General features: G+C 47.8%; 1 non-coding gene across 1 annotated transcript; it reads left to right on the top strand.

The window, feature by feature from the left end:
* Trnaa-agc lies at positions 1-73 on the top strand. The gene has a single exon. It is a non-coding gene; the product is annotated as a tRNA-Ala (tRNA).
* Positions 74-14,793: the final 14,720 nt, after the last annotated feature.

Raw genomic sequence — 14,793 nt, 5'->3', positions numbered from 1 at the left:
GGGGGTGTAGCTCAGATGGTAGAGCGCTCGCTTAGCATGCGAGAGGTACGGGGATCGATACCCCGCACCTCCAATGGCCCTTTTTCTTTTCTTTTTTTTGTTAAAAATTAATTGCCTCGGTAATCGCTTGGCCAGTTGTTAGTTACCACTGGGGTTTTTAAGATGCTATAAACTATTATCGCGGGTAGTAAAACTACTGTGTTAATCGCAAGTTCGTTATTTTTTTTTTTTTTTCATTTTATTAGCGTTTTGCGCAGTTGGGCTCAGATGGTAGGATCGGATCGACCTGTGCCCTGAAGGAAAATTAACACTGGTGACGCCTTCATATAATGGAGGAGTGAATCAAACTTATTTGAACGTAAACATATTTCGAAAAAAGATTTGTCTGGTTAGGTAAGCAAGTTGTTAAAGTAATGAACTCCAACAAAAGCCCTCAAAAAGTACTGGCCAACGTTTCAAAACGCATTCCGTTTCTTCATCAGGGGTGTTTAAATAGCACGAGGACGCAGCAGCTTTCTACTCCTCCTTTTTGCCCATCAAAGTACCTTTTTTCCCCTCTTTTTGGGAGGTGTTCATTTGGTGATTGCCAGGTGACGTAGGCCCTGGGCGCACAAGGTTGGCAATGTACCCAGACATCTGTTTATGTTCTCCGGCGCATGTTGAACGTGCCGTGACTCCAAGAAAAGCCGTTTACGGATATGTGGCTCCACGTTAAGTACGCGCGTGTTCGCGAAGTTGATTCAATGCTCGAGGTCCTCGCAGTGTTCAGCGACTGCGCTGCGCTCACCATCTAATTTTCGTACGTCGTTCTAATGCTGACAGAGTCGCTCTGGAAAGATTTTTGTTTCGCCAACGTAGGAGGCAGCAGAGAGTTATTATAATGTACGCTAGAGGTTCAACTGGCGCTAGTGTTTATGCAACTTCCGGGAAGCAAACTGAAGCAGACAGCAACCAGTCTACTTTTGCGGTGTTCGTGTGCATTGCTATGGGAAAACGCGCGCGCATTTTGTCTCTTCGCCGCAAAATAACATAAATAATTTTTGTGATTTCGGTCGTGCCGAATAGTACGTACCATTATTAACATTGTAAAAATGTAATTGCTTTAGTTACAGCATTTTTCTTTTCCACTGAACGATGTTAAACTTCGCTATATTTCAGACCCAAACCTCTGCTCCATAGTAGGTATGTAAAAACGAGCGAAGATTCAAAGCAAAATAACAATCGAAAGGAATGTAGAGTTGTGTTCAATGTTCGCCAGCATTCCGGTGCTGCTTATATATTGCTAATATGCCCGTCCTGTCACTACATGAAAACGACCCCGTTGTGCATCTTTACGAGCGGTTAAAAAACATTCGAAACGTACGTAGGTTATGGAAGGTGCTCCTTTTTATTACTTCCTACGTCGTACAGCTTTTATCGGATACCTGTCTTCTGGCTTCTCGCTGTTTTGAAAGATTTCAAGCGTGCGAATGGTGTTTCGAACGCAAAACGAGCATCTGTGCATAGAATCTACTAAACCACGCCTTGAGCTCTTTCTTTTTTCTTTTTTTTTTTTTTGAAGCCGGTGTTTTGGTTGTTGCATTAATCGGCCTAGTGTGGACACTGGATTGCGGGTTACTTGCATGCTCTCGTTCCTCAGCACACGCGCCAGCGCTTCGCTGGTACCCATTACGTAGAAGGCGCTGATGCGCGCAACGGGGCGAGGCCTCGTCGCATTCAATGCCTTTTCCTTTTGGCGGGCGGGACCTTTATGACGGGCGACGCGCTCAACAAATCTGCTGGTATAGCCGTTTGTCTGAAGATCAGCAACAATGATCTGCCTCTCCTTTCCTCGATCGATTTCTGATGAGCAGATGGTTCTTGCCCTCGATAGCAGTGTTGAAATCACCGACGTCTTGTGACTCGTTGGGTGGTTCGTTGGGTGTGACTCGTTGGGTGAAGGTAGCGCCTGGTGTGAGTAGGTTTCCGGTACGCGGTAAACTTTAGTCCTTCCCCTTGCCTTGCCACCTGCACGTCGAGAAACGGCAAGGTGCTATCTGTCTCGTTCTGGATAGTGAACTGTACGGCCGGCTCGATGGAGTTGAGATGGGAAGGGATATCGCTGACATCAGCTTTCTTTAAAACGCAAAAACAGTGGATGCACGGAGCGCATGAAAAAAATTTTTAGTCTGCTGGCGAAACACCGTAGCGCTCGCTGTTCTATTGTTTCCATTGTTCGGTTTGCCATGGAGGCCGATAGATGCACGCCGATATAGAAGCACACCGATATAAAAGCACCCATCACCGTTCCACTGACCTGCTTGAAAAGCTAATCTTTGAGTCTAAAGTATTTGCTGCTGAGGCAAAACTCGAGCAGGCGACAGAGTTCGTCTATACCGAGTTTGTTCCTTGAACCCAGGTTATCTTTCTAGAGGGCTCCTTTGACTGCGGTGACCGCCAAGAGAACCTGAACGTTCGTGAAAAGTGACACCACGTCAAAAGACACCATGCTGTCACCCTCGCTGAGTATTACTTGCGAGGCGCGCTCCACAAAGTGGCTGGTGTTGTGTACATGAGTGGAAGTTTCTTCCGACGAGGAGTGTCGGTGTACGGTGAAGGTAGCTTGAAAGTGACCCAGGCGGCGAGGTCGTGAAGTCTACGAAAGGTCTGAGGGGTGACGTGCTAATTAGTCACCGCTGATTAAGAAACAGAATATGTTTCAAAACGTTGGGTTGTACTTTTTCACGGCTTTGGTTGGAGTTCCTTCCTTTTAACAATACATCAAACTTATTGCAGTTATAAAGAACGGGGCGTGTAACATGATTTATTTAGTGCTTGAAGCGGATAAGAAGTGAGTTGCACCGCATCTATACCGCACGAACACTTGCGCAGCGAAAGCGTCTAAACCAAACCTACCGGCCCACGTCTTCTTTTTTTTTTTTGCTGACAACGTTAATTAAGACGAAATTGAGAAACGTGAATGCACCAAACAAAAAATTTAATGCGTTTTGTTTTTTTCCACGATAGTTAGTTGCTTGCATTCTGCCCCAAACGTTCGTGTCTTTGTTATGCGCCCACGTTCCAAGACTACGTTCCATCATAGGCCCGAGCGGTGCAAAAAGCTAGTCGCAGCACGGACACAAATGCAGACGAAAAATGCAATGTCAAGACGCATGCTTTGCGCTTGATTACATCAGTTGGTGGTGACACTCAAAGAAGCATCGCAGTGTTTACAAACAGGCCCGCTTTGCCCACACCAGGTGTGGGCACTGAGCATGCGCAGAAACCAAATTCGGGAGGAGTGAAGTGTTTTTGCGCATGCGCAGTACCGACAGCAGCGCCACCGCAGGGGCGTGACGTCAGTGAGTTGAGTTGGTCTATACTTGGCTTCAGCTAAAGTCCGGAGGCAGCCAACACTACGAGCTAGTGAGACCATATTGTTGAATTAACAGCGCAAATACGACAGGAAGGAGAGATAAGGGAGACAGGATAGAGCGCTGAACTAACAACTGACGTTTAATAAAAAGAGAAAGAGGAACAAGAACCGAAGAATGCTTTTAAAACATGCATAATGAAAACCCGCAAAAACATATGCTATAGCTTGAGTTGCCTGAAAATGAATTGCTAAGAATACCAAGCTTTAAGCTGGTCGCTTAAATGACTTGTTGAAATCGATTGAGTCCTGGGACGACGTGAATAGAAATTCCGGTAGAAAAAAGAAAGAGGAAGTTTACGTTTAAAACATTCACCGAATCTAAGGACCGTTAAAGATCGCGACTTAAAAAGTAAAGTTCTTTTTGTGACAAGGCCACGGGCGGCGCGCTTACGCAGGCATCCCCACAGGACAGAATAACCTGTGCCTCGTAGAGCTCGCGAGTTCGTCGTTCCCCTAAACGTTTCAGGATTTTTGTTTTCGTGAACAAGGCGGAGCACTGGCAGTCCCTGACATGTATGGCAAAGTGGCCTGATGGCGACGACTTTAGTGACACGGCATGTTCTCTTAGACGATCGTTGACACACCTTCCTGTCTGACCCACATACACTTTCCCACAAGTAAACGGTATTTCGTAAACGACCGCACATTGGCATTCGACGTATCTTTGTTGATGTTGAACTCCGCACCGATCTTGCTGCTGCTGCTTGTTGTTAATTTTAGGACACAACTTCTTTAGTTTGTCCGGTGCAGACAACACGACTTTGACGTTATACTTCGATGCAATCTTCTTAAGGTTGTGGGAAATGCGGCGCGCCGGGATCGACTTTTCTGGAGCGAGCCTCTTTCACTGGGCGATCGGGATTGCGACCGACATGTTTCACTGGTCGTTTTGGATTAGCTCCCGCTCCAGATCTTGATCTGGATCCGATGGCGAATTCCGCTGGGCGTTTTGAAGCGCGCCGGGATCAGTTGACCAGATCCGGAATGGAGCTCACAATCCGAACGGGGTCGCGCCGGCGATGGATCCCCATGTGGAACATGACCACTGCTCCGGGATCGGCATTTGCTTTCATGTCATTCGACTGCCGGGGAATCCCCTTTTCGCGGCCGCCGCGGTCGTTTCGAAGACGTTTTCGCAATCGCGGCGCCGACACGTGTTCGACGCACGAGCGGCAGGAATGGCTCAGGAGCTTCTAGCAAAGATTGCCGGAATGCCCGTAGCGCGGCCAAAACCTTCTCTTCTCCCTCCTGGAAAACGAACCGGCTGTCGAGCCAAGAGGTAAAGGTCCTGTCACACTGAGGGGACAGTTGGACAAATCTATCCGGCAACACGGGGAAGTCGTGTTGCCGGCGACCCTGTCACATCGCAGCAACAACAACAGTCGGGCAACATGTTGCTGCCGCCCGGCAACAGTGTTGCCCGATTTGTTGTCCGACAACCCTGTCACACCGCGCTGACGGCGAGGACAACACGGGGAACACTCCGCCATCTTGATTGTTTACCTTCGTTCGTATGCGGCACGGAATCGCTGGACATGTGACTCTACAAAGTGCTAGTGCGTTGGAAGTGCCGGGAATTACCACGGTACGACATCAACTAGTGGCTGTAATTAGAAAACTTGACACGGGGAGTATTTTCCGCTCTTTATTGTATCGAAACGTTCTTCATTCGCTGACAAAGCAGATAGCCCTAACCGAGGAAAGTGACATCGCTGATACATGTTCGGCATTTACGCCACAGTATGAAGTGTTTCTGTGTGGTTCTTTCATGCAATTCCTATTTCTACTGTGAAATTGCGTTAGCACCGGCAGAACCCCAAACCGTCTTTTGTAACGTGGTGTTGAGCTGAACCGACAGTGCTTCAAAACTGCGACACCATCGGCCTTCATAACAATCGGTGGAATAAATATTTTTCAACGCTGTCTACTTGTCTACCGCCTGCTATGTGATCGATTCATTCCCCCAAAACGTCCTGGGTATTTTTGAAACAAATCAGGTGTCTGGTAGCGGCTGGTTCCAAGTTCCAAGCATCAACGTTTTCGAGGTCGCGGCGCTAACACGTGTTCGACGCACGAGTGGCAGGAATGGCTCAGGAGCGTCTAGCAAAGATTGCAGGAATGCCCGTAGCGCGGCAAAACCTTCTCTTCTCTTCTCCTTCCTGGAAAACGAACCGGCTGTCGAGCCAAGGGGTAAGCAAGCGGCCATTACCATTTCTTCTGAGGCGAGATCAGGCGAGATGCCCGCGAGAAAGGAAGTCACGTGTGTGCGCCGAAGGCTGACCCGGCTGGCTTCCGGTTGAATCCGCCAAAATCGGGGGAGCGACTTTTCTCGGATCCAGATCGAGATCTGGAGCGGGAGCTAATCCAAAACTACCAGTGGAACAAGTTCGTCTCGATCCCGATCGCCCCGTGAAATAGGCTCGCTCCGGAAAAATCGATCCCGGCGCGTTCCAAAACGACCCGTGGAATTCGCCACGAGAAAAGTCGCTCCAACGATTTCGGAGCCCTCGGCGCACACACGTGACTTCCTTTCTCGTGGGGCATCTCGCCTGATTTCGCCTACTGTGATTTCGCCCATCTCGCCTCAGAAGAAGAAGAAGCACGTCGCGGGCTGGGCTCACGACATCAGAAGAATTCGTAATGGCCGCTTGCTTACCCATTGGCTCGTCAGCCGGTTCGTTTTCCAGGAAGGAGAAGAGAAGGTATTTGCCGCGCTACGGGCATGCCGACAATCGTTGCTAGAAGCGCCTGAGCCATTCCTGCCACTCGTGCGTCGAACACGTGTTAGCGCAGCGTAGCGAAAACGTCTTCGAAACGACCGCGGCGGCCGCGAAAAGGGGATTCCCGGGCGGTTGAATGACGGGAAAGCATCCGCCGATCCCGGAGCAGTGGTCATGTTCCACTGAGGATCCGTAGGCGGCGCGACCCCGTTCGGATCTTGTGCTCCAATCCGGATCTGGTCAACTGATCCCGGCGCGCTCCAAAACGCCCAGTGGAATTCGCCATAAGTCGCGATCTTTAACGGTCCTTAGATTCGGTGAATGTTTTAAACGTAAACTTCCTCTTTCTTTTTTCTACCGGAATTTCTATTCACGTCGTCCCAGGACTCAATCGATTTCAACAAGTCATTTAAGCGATCAGCTTAAAGCTTGGTATTCTTAGCAATTCATTTTCAGGCAACTCAAGCTATAGCATATGTTTTTGCGGGTTTTCAATATGCATGTTTTAAAAGCATTCTTCGGTTCTTCGTCCTCTTTCTCTTTTTATTAAACGTCAGTTGTTAGTTCAGCGCTCTATCCTGTCTCCCTTATCTCTCCTTCCTGTCGTATTTGCGCTGTTAATTCAACAATATGATCAACCAACTAGCCCACCAGATGATCGTGATGTAGTGAGACCAACCGAGCACCGCCGGAAACGCAAGTTATACTGCAGATCTTTTCTGTTTATGATTTGTTCAGCGATGTCAGAACAGGTGCGTAAACATGGCGAACACAATGACGGGGCGCTTTTGACGCTTTCTCGATTGCTGGTCTAATTAGCTCGTAGTCTCGGCTGCGTCTGAACTTGAAAAGACACTCAAGTGAATTCTGAGATCGTCTATTTATGGTGATAACTCAGTCTACGGGATCTAAGCATCCCCTCTCCCTTAATTACACTCATGGGCGTTCTATTTCCCTATTAGATATCTAATCAAAGACCGTGACACGGCCTCTTGTTGCGCCTTGCAGCAGGCACCAGGGGGCGCTACGAGACGGCGTTTTCCAACAATAATTGTTGTACTATGTCTCCAACACCCAACTATAATTTTTTTAATGTTACAATATTTTGCGCAACGCGCCTAAAAGGAGCAGTAATAGTAACGTTCGCACTCTCCACATAATTTACACTTTCCGCTTGTCAAATTTGATGGAGGTGGTGGAGTTCCGAGGTCGCCCCCTCCTAGAGAAAATAGTGCCGGCGTACTTCTATTGCAGTGATTTTACTAGGACGTTCTGCCATCTAGAACTAGCCATTTTTATCGACTAGCCCAACAAACAATATGCCATCTAAAACAAGCTTCTACAAAAAGCACGTGATTGCCCCTTTTAAAAGTCCCGTAATGACACATGTATGAACTTAACGTTGTGAGACTCATTTTGAGTGAGCGATTCCAAAACATGCTTGTATTTTGGCAGCACAAAGCTCAAAAAGAGTTCCGAGACCTAAATGGTCACCTTAAAGGGAAACTGTGGTCAACATTTTTGAATTTTGGATTACGTCTGTTTACCGCTAAGGCAGTGTCTCTAAATTACAAGGTGCAACTTTTTTTTTTTTTTTTTTTCTCGATATTGCGTGCAGTTTTATAGATATCACGGCTCAAAGTTCGGCTTCGGGCGTCTACGGCCAAACCGAAACTATCTGCTAGGGGGATGGCAACACTGATCATCGGCCGTGCGGCTGCGACGTGACGTCACGAGGGTGCTGCGGGACGACCAATCAACCGCAGTTGCACCGCGACGTGATTTCACGAGAGCGCTGCGCCGGTGTTCCTTGACCCGCTTGCCGCCCGCAAAAGAGCAGCTGGTCGCATCTTTAAAGGAGCTGTGCAACGATATTCAATTGGAATGTTTTTCTCTCTACACGAGCTTACTGGCACACCTGGGACTCAAGGATACTCACACGCAACGTCATTGGCCAAGAAACTCCTTTGTTGCGGTGTAGTTTCAAGGACAAAAGCGATCATTTTCACTCAATTTCTCCTTTGCAAAATTTGATGACGTAACTCGGGGATCGCAGTGCACCCAAGTGACGATATTTGAATGCGGTTCATAGATTGGACCCGAGCATTGCGTGGGCACTCGACTTGGGCTCGTGACAATTGCTAGCTCGAGAAGCATTCGGGTTGTGACCCGTGTCCAATCGCTGCAACGACGACAACAGCCGAGCCATAACATTGTCTGGAACTCAGCGCGTGTCCTGCGCTTTGCCAACCCCAGCGCGTGGCTATGATCAACACTGGGGCCATATAATCGGCTCCAGATCACGTGGCCGCTTGTTCTGGCTGCGAGTTGAGGGGGTAAACGCTGCTCGTTTTTCTTAAATTTTTTTCTGGGACTTCTATTGCGTGGGGTGAAAAACGAACGCGTGTTTCATAGGTCATTAACGTTAGGGATCCGTTTTAAGCGGTATTTGCGCGAAGTAATAAAAATGTTGCATCGCTCCTTTAAAGTCGCTTTTGGAGGAGTATACGCGGCTTTACTCTGACGTATAACGCTTCGGCTGTGATCATATTTAGTGTCACTAAAGCGATACACGAATCATTTATCTTGGTTTCGTTTTCGACCGGAGTTGCCCTTCAAGCCCAGACGAAGCCGACGCTACAAACTGATGCGACCAGTCAGACAGCCTAAAAAGCTGACCATCATGGTGTTCGTCATGTTTCTGTACGAGTTTTATCATCGCTGAAAAATAATGAACAAGAAAAAAGGCGTAGTACCATTACCTCCTAGCTTCAGCTGCGTCTGGACTTAAGGTGAAACGAATGATATAGATAATTTATTTTATTTTTAGGGGAAAAGTGGGGGGGGGGGGGGGGGGGTGCAACTGTTCTTAACATACATGTTATATTTATCCACTTTTATAAATAAAAAAAAAAAGTAAGTTCAATGTCCCTTTAGGATTGACGCTACTTTCTCCGCATGCTGTGTGACAAGTTTTATGCGAGTGCTGGCCTGGAGTTCCTAATGACGTATAAGTAAATTTTAAATCAGAAAAAAAAAAGTTTAAAGAAGTTGGAAAACTTTAAGCTTTCCACTCTGGTGAAGAAGGAAGACCAGCGGAGCTGTACAATGGAAAGTAATGGCCGGCCGCAGGTCGGCAAGCCAGAGTGGAAAGGCTGCCGCCATCTATGAGCGACGGTGTCAACCAGATACGTGGCTTGCCGCCGTCGCTCATAGATGGCGGTAGGTGTCCAGAGTGCGGTGTCTTTATTTCTTTGCGGGGGACACGACCCTGGAGAAACTAGCCCTTAACAACTCCGCTGGAAAAAAATTATGATTTCGGGCGCATAAAAAAACCGCGATGGTTCCCATTGACTTCACCGCTAACGCAGTTTTTATGCCCAGAGCGCGTTATATTTTGTTCCTCTAAGTCTGTACAAAAAGAAACTTATTTTTTCACTCTGGTCCACGGAAGTAGAAAAAACAAAACAAAAAAACTAGTAAAGCAATTTTCAGCAGTGCTGAATTATATATTTAAAGCTGACTCGCTTTCATTTCACCCACCGCGCAGTAGCGATGAAACCACAAATGGGGGCCGGTACAATATTACCCGCTTCAAACTAGGAAACATCGAGAATTAAGCTCATGATCTCGGCTCAAAACCTATTAAATGAAAACATTTTTTTAAAGCTAAAGGTTGTTGTTATAATCCTGCCGTCATACCTCTCGATGTGTTTTAAAACGACAAACTCAAGTGCCTAAAGAAAAAAAAAAAAAAAGATCTTAGGACAGGCTTCAGCTGAGATCACGAGCTTAAAGTTCGCTGCTTCCAAGTTGTTCTTTCAAAAACGGGCACAAGAACCCCCCTAATGGCTGTCAAGCTGAAACCAGTCGTCGAGTTTTGGGCTGACAAATTGAAAAAAAGTGTGACAGACTCGCGCTCTGTCCGAGTATTAATGATCACCCCCCGAAAGCCCCAGCAGTCGTACGAACACGTCGAGTGGCGAAGAGAGGGGCTTCTCCGCAGAGACTAATGTGCTGGGGGGAAGCCAGCACGCGCGGTAAAAATGCAGTTGTCGATTTAGACGTTCGCTACGGCTTTCGTTGGCGCTGTTCGAAGTAATATCGATCGTAAAAAGTTGCCCTTTTCTGTTGGCTGTGGGATTTTGAGTACTTCATCAACCGGACGTTCTTTAACCTCATGTTGAGGAACTACGCGGTGGGTCGGAGCGGCACGATTGAACCAAGCAGCGCAAAAGCGCTAGAAAAAGCTTGCTAGAAACAGCGTCTCAGCTGAGACTCGGTGAAAAAAAAAGCACTTGACAAAGCCAGCGCACGAGATGAGCGCAACTCAAAACCGCGTCTCAAGACGCTCGCGCGCCCCAGCCTTTGCAGTGCTTTCTCTCACCCAGTCTCAGCTGAGACGCTGTTCCAGCTATCCGGCCCTGAAGAATTTCAGCTGAATCGCTGCTGTTACGCATCTCCTGGTGACGCTGCAGGCCATAGCGAAGCGGCAGTGATCGGAAGGCAGCGATCTGAGCAGCTGCGTGTCCTATTCAGACAACGTATACTCTCTCTACAGGGGAGGGGACTAACATACATAGTCTAACATCCACTACGGCTCATATGTACACGTACATTGTTACACGAACACATTGTTCCGGAACTTTCTGGATCGTCGTATAAAGTGCGGGAAGAATCCCGGACTCGTCAGCCCTGTTGGGAGCCGCACATCGGTGTCCAGGACGTCCGCAGCTCTGACCCCGAGCATAAACATCGGCTCTCGCGGCGGGCCCGGCCCGCTAATGACGAGCGACGCTCGGAGTGCGTGTTTCTTCCCGAGTGCAGATGGCGAAATCGTGTTTTCGCCGCCCCGACCCCACACCACGGGGGGCACGGCTGCGAGCTGCCGACGTATACGCCATTTCGCACGTACTCAGCTTCTATTCTCATATCTTGGTGAGAACCCGGTTAGGTTACTACAAAATGTCCAGCTTCCCCGCCCCCGACATTTTTTTTTAAGTCTTTTAATATATATATGTTTATTGCGAGAATAAATTACTTGTCGCCGAACGCTCATTCGCTTTCCGAATGTAGCGCTAGCGGTATACGAATTATATGACAAACTTTTCGAACTAACCGCTATTTATTTTTAAAAAAATTATAAATTGTGTTCTCAAAATTTAAATGGCAAAACGGCGGCCGACTGGGTCCTCGAATACAACGGCGCTGAATGGGGCAAGTTACCGAGAATGTGCCCCATTTTCCTTATAAGTAGTTTTTTTTTAATAAAACAACTTTTAGCTTTTTTATATAAAACTGCCGCTAGTTCTGCAAAAATTGCCATCTGGTTCGAACCACTGGCGCTACATATATGAACGGAAACTGAGAGTTCGACAATCCGTCATTTATTTTTACGGTGAAAAAAAAATAAATAAAGAGAAGTCACTGCACATTGTTCGGGGGCGGTATGCTGCGCATTCGTGGGAAACGACCGTCACGTGTAACCCTCAGGCGCGTCGAGAGGAATTCCTCACGTTTCCTTTCCGAAAACAATAAAGGCGCGATCATCTGTCGGCGTTAAATGATTCGTTTATTCGAGGCGGCAGCACGTAGAAAAACCGGGTCTAGGCCAACTCGTCGAAAGCCAACTTGTCGACGGCCAACTTGACGGCGGCTCATTCGCGGAAAAGGCCAATTCTTCGTGGGGCAACTCGTCGAACGAAAACTTGTCGAACAGGCCAACGGGTCGCCGCTTTTTCAAATCGAAAATATATAATGCTAGTCCCGAAATTTGTGGGAGGTACCAGCTTCCCTCCACCGATGAAGGCGTAAGCCGCGAACGGCCCGGCCGGAGTCGTCTGGCTTCGAGCCTGCTCGCTCCGTACCCGCGAAAGATCGCGCGGGACAGTCGGGCGTTCCCTCCTCCGAGTGGATGGCCCTCTGAGTCCCTGAGTGGACATCGGGTGACGGGTCAAGTCGCGACGGCGTGAGCTCGTCCGACCGGCGATGGCTCAAGGCCAGCGATTCCCACAGTTCTGACAGCCGGCGTCTCCCCCTCCTAGTCGACGTCCGCCTGTCGGGAGCTGTCGCCTTAACCTCTGCGACGACGTTTAGTGAGGTGAGCTCGGCCCATCGACCATGACTCTTGCGATCCCCTTTGGCTCTCATGTCGGCGGGCGCTGCGGGCACCCTGTGTCCATGGCTCGCGTGACTGCAGCATTTTCTTGGGGAGCCCTGTTTCCCAATAAACGCCGTTGGATACCAGGATCATTCTTGTCGGTGAGGCTTCGGCGAACCCAGCGCCGCGACCGCCTTCGCTGGTAGCTGTCACCCTAGCGGTGGGACGGGCATCGGGTTCCCCTTTGAGCACCGGTCCCCGGACGTAAAGGTACGTAATCCCCACGAATTTTAAAGAAAATACTGTCAAAGAGTCTGACAAAACTGAAAAGGAAAAAGAAGCCAGAACTGGCTGGGTACACTGGCCAGCCGACGCCATATTGAAGGGTGCTCCCGTTTTGTTTACGTCGCCCTAGTACGATTTTTGTGGTGTGGCGAGGAGGTCGTGGGTGAAATACAGCAACCGTTTCTTTTTCATGCGCTCAGAATTTTTTTTTTCTTTTTCTGCTATGAGTGAGAACAAGAGACTGAGTGGTTCCATTAACTTATTGTAAGTGAGAGTGGATTAGTTCCTTGAACGTTCTTTGTGTGTTTTTGCGATGCGCTCGTAGCCAGCTTCTCGTAAAAGATAAGTGAGTGTTTGTGGTCACGGGCGGAGAAGCGCTTGTGGTTACATCATCCTGTCAGAGTGGAGTCTATTCCCGATTAGTCGCGAGTTTATGTAACAGCGGCGCACAGTTGTCGGCGGTCCGTTGACTGCGGGCCCACCAATTGCAGGTTGCAGACAGCAAGCGAAGCAGGTGGCCTTCATTTCTAGATGCTGTTTTGCAAAAGCAGTGTTCTTTTCCGTTGGCTTGAGTGGCGCTTGCACATCATCCGTGTAGACTGGTTAGGTGAAAGCCAAATTTGATAATATCGAAATTCTCACTTGGTTGCTTACAAGTTCCCCCTGCCAGATTGTAACATTTGCACACAAACGAAGTACTTACCTTAAAATCTGTTGCGCGAAATTAATTTTAATTGATTGTTAACGAAGTCGTCTTTACGGCCGAATAATTTTTGCACGCCTCGTCAAACGCAATTCACTGTAAAAGTAAAAAAAAAAAATAATACAGACTGTAATCTTACATCCCTTTGCCTTATATGATGCGCACCAAAACTTCAGTTTGATGTAAAGATCACTGACTTCGAATATACGGCCACAACTTTTACGAGGGGCTTGATAAATGTGTGACATAACTTATTAAACAACTGAAGTACGTTTCAAATATTACGGTGAAAACAACAACATCAACAACACTGGTTTTGCAATAAAACAAAACAAAACAAAAAGACGATTATGATTTTTGGTTGTCGTTGTTGTTGGCAGTAGTATGTACATAGCTATTTCATTAAGTTGTACCACTTGGCTATCAAGCCGCTCGTCAAGGTTCGCTGTACGCCGAACTGAAGTTTTGGGGGGTCTTATGTGGGACGAGGGGTGTACGAATATACCCCCTCCTTTTTTTTTCCTTAGAGTAAATTGATAAAATGATTAATCATTGGACAACAATTGGTACATAAATTATCTACAAAAATACTGTGATATCCTCACTTTGATTTGTACTTAGCAGCTTGAACCCTGCAATTAATCAGCTGTTTAAACCTCCAAGACGAGCACGCGAGGCGAAATTAATTTTGATTTATTGTTTAAGGAGTCGTATTCACAGGGCAATAATTTTCCCACGCCTTGTCGAACGTAGTTTCTAAAATGACCAGTCCTTGGAAAACAATTGATAGACGAATTAACTACAAAAACATTGTGATATCGCCACTTTGAATTGTACTAACAGTATGAACGCTGTAATTAATCACCTTTTTAAACTTGCCAGACAAGCACGCAAGGCCATGGTTTCCACTATCTTCCGCGTCTATACGAACGCAACTATCCCCAAAATAGCCGTATTAAAAACTGATACCCGCACACTTTTCATGAATAACAATACTCTACCTGTAGTGTATCAGGTTTACAAATCTCCGCGTCAAACAATCCTGGCCACGTCGAAGGGGCAGTTGCCACCTCCATCGTGGCTGACTTTTAATCGTCACGCAGAACCTGACCAAAACACTTTCTTCACTAAATCGGGCAACCAAACCACTTTCCGCCTGACTTCACACACCAAAACGCGAACGTATTGTGATTAGTAGAGCACTGAAGCGTTCGCAGACTGGCACGATCGGCGCGGTATCCTTCAACAAGGCGTCTGTTGCACATACTTTGCGACAGACGGCGCTCTTTTATCTAAAGGGTTCATAGCAATCCGTAAAATCGCCGCCCGGTAATTGACCTTCAGTATGCTCTTTCTTGTGGAAGTTAACAACTCGCCGTTTTCGCTGCTTTCACGGTGCAGTGGGGGACTGTCACTACGTCGCGCGTGTATCACTGCGGCGTGTGTTAACCTACCCGGCCCATCTGTTGGAGCCGCTTCGCGGCGACCGCCTGCGGCGGCTCATACAAAAATATCAACCCCACCTGGCCCACCCGTTCACACCTCTTCGAGGCGACAGTCTGAGGTAGCT

The sequence above is a fragment of the Ixodes scapularis genome, unplaced genomic scaffold (assembly GCF_016920785.2).
Source record: "Ixodes scapularis isolate PalLabHiFi unplaced genomic scaffold, ASM1692078v2 PGA_scaffold13__105_contigs__length_92229423, whole genome shotgun sequence".
NCBI lineage: Eukaryota > Metazoa > Arthropoda > Arachnida > Ixodida > Ixodidae > Ixodes > Ixodes scapularis.
The sequence above is the reverse complement of the archived record's forward strand: the minus strand, read 5'-3'. Positions and strand labels throughout refer to the sequence as shown.